Genomic DNA, 7,676 nt, shown 5'->3' with positions numbered 1-7,676 from the left:
ACGCTCCCCATAGAATGAAACGGCAAATCAAGCAAGAAGAAAAAATGGGATTCAAGAAAAAGGAAAACTCAGACTCAAACATCAACCTGGAGGAACCAAAATGGTGACTTGAGCTGAAATTCCTGAAAGGTGAGTGCTGGGCAGAAGTGAAGAACTCGGAGATTAAGGAAGGAATTAAGTCATCTTTGAGATGGAAGAAAAAGAAGCCACCAAGCTAGAGGATCAAGGGGTCTCGGAGCTAGAGGAAGGAGGAAAAGAAAATTCAAGGACAAGGATAAGAAATCTCAGATAGTTCAAGATGGAAGTGAGGAAAATAGGCAGGAGGACAGAGAGATCTACGGGAGGGAGGGAGAGAAGGGGAAGGGAGTCTCAGTGTTACATGAAACAGGACTCAGCTTCTCAGCCTCTTACTGTGGAAGACACAAAGCAGGAAACAGAAATAACCAGGCATGGCTTGAAGACTGACTGATTTGGTAGTGAATTCTGAGTCAGTGGAAGGAGAGACAAGAGGAAGAGGGGAGGAAGGAAGAAAAAGAGGAAGGAAGAAGGGGGAGGAGGGAGATGGGAGAAGAGGTAGAACAGCAGAGGCTATTTCTCAGACTAAGAATAAGGTGACCTTACGTGAATTTAAAGAAATTCCCTCTCGTTATTTGGTTTGTGACTCTGAGAAGAAAAAGTTAACAAAGCGACAGAAGGAACACGGAACACAGGAGAAAGAAAAAACAAGCAGTGGCATGCCCACCCTAACCTGGCTCTTGGCTTTTCTCTTGAAATCACTAGCAACACAGAACGGAGATCCTAAAAAGCACTCATGTACAAATTCAAGTATTCTCATACACCATCAGAACACAGAGAAACACGACACTCAGCAAAAAAAGGCTTTCAGCCTAGAATCCTGTATCCAGCCAAACTGACATTTAATTTTGTGAATAAAAAAAGGTAAGTTTTGATATGGGGGGGGGGAAGTAGAATCGGAAAACGAACTTCATATCTCACATTGAGAGGATGTGTAGAAGGGAACAGTACCCGAACACTAGTCACGGTAAAGGCCTCGCGGCTCAACTGGGTAAGAGAGAACAGTCAAGGAGACAAACACCTGGCAGAGGCAGCGAGGAAGACCCGCCCTCTGCATGGGTAGCACCGTTCCTTTTGCTTGGGAGCTAGAAAATAAAAGGAGAGAGCCTATCTATCTCATTGTTCCTTCACATCCGCAGCTGCTGGCACCGCCATTCCCCGCCCCCTCTGGTCACGCCTCCCCCGCTCTGATGGCCTGCGGGGGGGGGGGGGTGGGCACCCCCACCCCGTCCCGTCCTTTCCTGTTCCCCTCCCCCTCCCCGCCAGGCCTCCCTCATTACATCGGACTGCACTCTCACGCTATGAGATAAACCTTCCCTCCTTTAAGGTGCTTTGTAAGCTATTTGGTAAGAGCAACAAGAAAAGTCATAAAAAGGATATATTTACAAACTTGAACCATGTAGCCTTCCGAGTGCAGGAAAGAATCTTGTCAATGCAATCTTGGACAAGAAAGTAATAGAAACCCTGGGTGAGGAGGAGAATAACAAGATAAATCAGAATAGGAAAGACTGCAAAGGCTGATTGATTCCTGAAAAGGAAATCTTATTACTTTATCAATAATTCATCATGATGTGACTTTTTATATTAAAACTTTCATTTAAAAAGTCAAACGCTTAAGGTTAAGATAAAAATCTTAACTGTATATTGTCAAACATTTAAATAGTCCCTCAAGCATATCATTTACAAATATTTAATATGAAAACCACCTTGATTCAGGCAGTGGTGAGGTATTCCTTTAATCCCTTAGGAGTCAGAGGCAGGTGGATCTTGGTGAGTTCGAGACCAGCCTGGTGTTCCAGGACAGCCAGGGCTACACAGAGAAACCCTGTCTTGAAAAACAGACAAACAAACAGACCTTGAACTATGAACAATACATTTCAGAAAAGCTAAGCGGGTCATTGCAATCCCTCGTAGTCTGTGACGAACTTCTGTCTGTCACGGGCCATTTCATTTGCTAACCGTTGGTCTAGCAGATGCTCTTCCAGGTCTGCACAGGAGGAGCCTGGGGCTGGGGAAGCTGATTTCCTGAGTTCATACAGCTGGGAATCCCAGAACTGGCTTGTTTTCCTTGACACACAAACATCACTTATAGCCACAAGCTTGACTTTCTTGTTCATTGCCAAGGTTACACATTAATAAAAACATTGCATATAATGCCTTTTACAAAATTAAAAAGTTACCCAGTCTTAACAATTCTAATACTTTAAAAATACAATTCAAATTCTCTGTAAAATTCCAAAATACCTTTTTTTTTAAGTTTAAAAGCCGGGTGGTGGTGGCGCACGCCTTTAATCCCAGCACTCGGGAGGCAGAGGCAGGCGGATCTCTGTGAGTTTGAGGCCAGCCTGGTCGACAAGAGCTAGTTCCAGGACAGGCTCCAAAGCTACAGAGAAACCCTGTCTCAAAAAAACCAAAAATAAATAAATAAATAAATAAATAAATAAATAAATAAATAAAGCAATTTCTTACTTCAGGAAAGAATAACAGTCACAATTTGAACAAAGCAAAACCAAATTCTAACTAAATAACTCAATGTCAGATTATCTGACACCCACTATTCTGGCCTCTTCCAAAGGGCTTGGGCTGCTTCTCCGGCTCTGCTCTCTGCGCACACACAGCTGTTTTCCAGGCTCAGGCCAGCTCCACTCCACACTCCTGTTGCTCTTGGCGGTCGTCCCATGGTACTGGCTTCTCCAAAATGCTGGACTCTTCTACTGCAACGGGGCCTCACTTTCACCAATGGCGTCTCCTGGGCTCTTTTCAGAGACTCCAGTCCTGCCACACAGTGCCAGGCCTCAGCTGCTCTCCATGACCCTTTGTGCCTTCAAAACCAGCAGCACCTGGGTGACTCTTACACTACCGAGATCAGCTGCCAACAGGAGATACAACCTTGGCCACTTCTGGAACACAGCTTCTGTGTGCTGATCCTGAGGGAACACTTCCCAGGGGACTTAATCATAGCCAGTTCTTCAGTCCTAGCTAACCAGAACCACAGATTTTGGGGGGCAGAGAGGGACGTTTCAAGAAAGTGTTTCTCTGTGCGGCTCCGGCTGTCCTGGAACTCTCTGCAGACCAACCTGGTCTTGAACTGAGAGATCCACCTGCCTCTGCCTCCCGCATACTAGGATTAAAGGAGTGCACCAGCCTGCCCAGCTCTAGAACTGCAGATTCTTAATGCAAATATCCCGGTGGAGTCTGTCTTTCCCTCTGAGGCATCTCAAGCCAGGCCTCCGTCATTGGCTCTCAACATTCTTATCTTCCAAGCTCCCACAGAACAGTTCATTGAGCCCTCAACACTCAATGGCTTTTCTAGTGAGCTCCAAAGTCCTTCCACAGTCCTCCCCAAAACATGGTCGGGTCTGTCACAGCAATGCCCATTACCCTGGTACCAACTTGTCGTAGTCAAGGTCACTATTGCAGTGATGAACACCGGGTCCGAAGTAACCAGGGGAGGAGAGGGCTCACTTGCCTCACACTTCCGTAACACTGTGTTCATCACTGAAGAAAATCAGGGCAGGAGCTCACACAGGGCGGAAACCTGGAGATAGGCCATGGAGAATTGCTGCTTACTGACTTGATCCACACGGCTTGCTCATCCTGCCTCTTTATACAACCCAGGACCCCCAGTCCAGGGTGACCCACCCACAATGGGAAGCCCGACAGGCTTGCCATCAGCCTGATGTTGGGAAGGCATTTTTTCAATTGAGGTTCTCTCCTTTCAGACAACTCTAGTTTGTGCCAAGTTGACATAGAACTAGACAGGACAGTTCTCAAAGTAAAAGAGAAACGTAATCAAACAGTTGACGTCTGGTGGCAGGCGTGAGAAGACGAAGTGCTCCAGAAATGCGGTCACATGCCAGCCGGGCGGTGGTGGCCATGCATGGTTCCACATGACCGCTGATGTGTCACAAGCCTGGCCAGCACTGAGTGGGAGGTTTCAGTTGCAGGGTTTCCTTTAGGGGCCTCAGCTCTAGTTTTGGGACACATCACTAGGCAATAAGGATCTCTAAGGCTCTTAAAATGATTACCTGTATTCAGTGTTTCTAACATTTCAACTGGGAAAATGGAGAGGATAATGCTGAGATGTGAAAGGATTTGGATTAAAAAGAATAGTTCTTAAAATATAGATCCTAACTAGAAAAAGTAAGGATGGCGAGGGGCAGGCTTCCTGCAGACAAGGACGTTCCCTTGACCACAGCACAACCTTCAGATCAGACAAGTTCGCCGCCTCATCCCGACTTTGTTGATGAACTCTATAGATTCACCCAGAGCAACACTTTTCACTTCCTGTCAGATCTCTCTTGTCTCTACTCTAGAAGTTTCCTTCTTTCTTGACCTTGGTGCTTTGGGAGATTATGAGCAGGTATTTTGGATAATCAACTTAATACTTGGTGAGCTGACTTGATTGATCCCACATCCAAGCCTTGCTGTTTCTGCTGGCATCTCAGGACCTGCGCTATGTTCCTCACACCCTGTCAGATGGAGCACGGGTCTTTCCATTTGTCCCCTCAGCGTCAACGTCAGCGTCAATCTTCACTAAGGCTTTCTAGTGTACCAAGATTTCGAAAGGCTCTTCTCTTTCTGTCTTATTAACATCTATAAGGGGACTTTGGAGATTACAAACACTCATCAAAATTGCAGCTTTATTTTTTAAAATTTATTTTTGTGTGTATGGTTGTTCTACCTGCATGCATGTCTGTGCCCCATGTGCATGTGGTGCCCTTGGAAATCAGAAGAGGATGTCAGACCATCTGGAGGTGGAATCACAGGTGGCTGTGAGCCGCCATGTGGGCAAAGGGAACTGAACTCAGACTCTGGAGGAGCTGGGCCATCTCTCCAGTCCCACAGTTCATTTTAAAAAATAGCTTTCTATCTTATTCTATGAAATATAATCCAGCATTTTGATGCTCAGATGGCCAACAGTTCTTCCAATTCACACATTAAAAATTTTAAGGTTGAAACATTCGTAGGAATGGTCAGATGGCTTAGTGGGCCAAAATGCTACCCTGCAAACCTGGTGTGCTGACTTTGATCTTTTGATCCCATGGTAAAAGGACCAACTCTGGAAAATTGTTAACTGCCCTCTATCTATGGGCATGCTACACACACATGCCACAGATACATGAACACACAGAAAGACATGCACACACACTAAAATCTTTTAACTATGAGAAATAAACTTTAAAAATATTTGTGGGACACATTATGCATACAGTATAATATATAAACATGTTTCCAGTTGAAGAAGTTGACAGTGAAATCTCTACCCAAGTTAAGAAAGAACATTGCCTACATCTAGAAGCCCTATGGGTACTTCTCCAGATATAAATGGCACCTTGACATTTACAACCATCATTTCCTTGTTTTTAGTTTTCCTACATATCTGTGCTGGCTAGTTTTATGTTAACGGCACAAGCTAGAGTCATTTTAGAACTTTTTTTCAATTGAAAGAAAGACCCATCAGATTGGCCTCTTGGAAGCCTGTGGTACCTTTTCGTGGTGGATAATGTGGAGGGCCCCATCCATTGTGAGTGGTACCACCTCCTGGAAGTGTATGAAGATCAAGCCAGTAAGCAGCACTCCTCAAAGCTCCCCGCCATCAGCACCTGCCTCCAGGTTCCTTCCCCTAACTTCCCAGGATGATGAACTTTCAACACATTCATTCACTGCTGAGTCTGCTATCCATACATGGAAAAAGAAATCTTGGACCTAGGAAGTAGCTTAGTAGTAGTACCCTCGCTTAGCACATGGAAGGGCCTAGGTTCAGTTCCCAGCACTACTGAAAAAAAATCTCATTGACCCTTACACAACACATGAAAATTAATTCCAGGTGTATTGTAGATCCTAAGGTGAGCAAAGTTTTTGGAAGAGCAACGTCTGGTATTGAACTGCAACAGAAATGACCAATTAACTCCATCTTACATGGCAACCTACTGAGTACTTGAAATATTATCTTGTGTAACTGTAAATGTTAATTTTAATTAGCTTTATAAAAATTAAGAGATGTCTGCTCATCAATAGATCCCACTAAGAGAGTAGAAGACAAGCCATAGTCAAAAGACTTTTACAATAATATGAAGAATCTAAATGGGCATTAAGAAAAGGGCAGGGAGGCAGAATTAACTGTCCACAAGGAGCCTTTGCCGAGGGGTAGCAGTGCATGTGTGTAATCTCAGCATTGCAGGCTGAGCCATGAGGACTACTAGGAGAGCAAGGCTAGCCAAGATCACAAGGCAAACACTGGGCTGGCAGGAACTGACTGCAGATAAAGGCACCTGCCACTGATCTTGAACACGAGTTCTGTTCTTAGGATCCCTAGTGGAAGTGGACAATGGACTTCTGAAAACTGTCTTCTGACCTTCACTCATGCTTTGCAGAAATACAAGATTATCCCCCTACAAAAATAAGCTACCCATCTGTTAATAAGTGTTGGAAATCTCCACTGACAAAAGGAATGCTTTGTTTGCTCATTTTATGGTACTAGAGTCCAAAGCATGCTAGACAACAGCTCCATCACTAAGTGATTTCTCCAGCCCAGGAATGGATTTTAATACAACCAATCTGGTATTACCTACTGAGTGTTGGACACCTTATGTCAACCAGCACTTCCACTCCTGGGAGTCACCCCACTGAAATGCACACAGATACATGTACCTTGTAGGTGCAAATGAGAAGTCAGCCAGGACCCACCAAGGATGCATGGATACCAGCGAATCAGCAAACCTGACCTGGTGTCAGAAGCCAGAGGGAGTGCACTAGGGAGGTCTTCTTCGGAATGGGCCATGTTCTTTCTCGAATATCTATTTTCTGTAAATCTGCTCAGTGGTACATGCATACCATACATGTTATAATAAAAGTCTGTGTTCCAATAGTAGGGTGTGGCGGCACATGCCTTTAATTCCAGCAGAGCTAGATGGATCTTTGAGAGTTTAAGGCCACCCTGGTCTACATAGAAGCTCTAGGCCACTTAGGGTTTGAGAGCCTTCCTTAAAAGAAAAAAAAAAGTGTTCCATCTAAGTTTTAGCAAGGGATTATTGTAAACGAAATAATGTGTCAAACAGGTCTTTTCTGATTGTATAGGAAGATGTCTAATTCAAACTAAAAAAAAAGTACTGGCCTAAATATTTTACAAAACAAATGACTAGCTCCTACCCAAGACCAAGAGACTGAAAAGCCACCAGGTGAGGACCTTCCCACCTCCCACCATTGCTTTGGCCCCAGGGGGCTGCAGGAAGCTGGGCACTCGGCCATGGAATTTCAGGCTTGCCCCATTTTCAAGGCAGCAATGCTAGCAGAGAACATCTAATTTCAGATCTGCCTGCTTGAGTCACATACTTCTTTGGGACCACTCTGTCCCCTCTGAAGCTCAGGATCAAGAAGGAGAAGGTAGCTGGAGGGATGGCCCAGTGGTTGAGTGAGCTTGCAGCTCTTGCAGAGGCTGGTCTCCAGCACCCACAGCCTGTGGTCCAGCTACTGCCACTCCCGCTTCAGGGGTCCAGCACCCTCTCCTGGCCTCCGTGGGTACTCTCACACACACAGTATACGAGAACACAAACAAACACAGAGAGAAAACAAAATTAAAGGATGCTGGGTGTGTCCCA

Source organism: Arvicola amphibius, chromosome 4 (genome assembly GCF_903992535.2).
Source record: "Arvicola amphibius chromosome 4, mArvAmp1.2, whole genome shotgun sequence".
NCBI lineage: Eukaryota > Metazoa > Chordata > Mammalia > Rodentia > Cricetidae > Arvicola > Arvicola amphibius.
The sequence above is the reverse complement of the archived record's forward strand: the minus strand, read 5'-3'. Positions refer to the sequence as shown.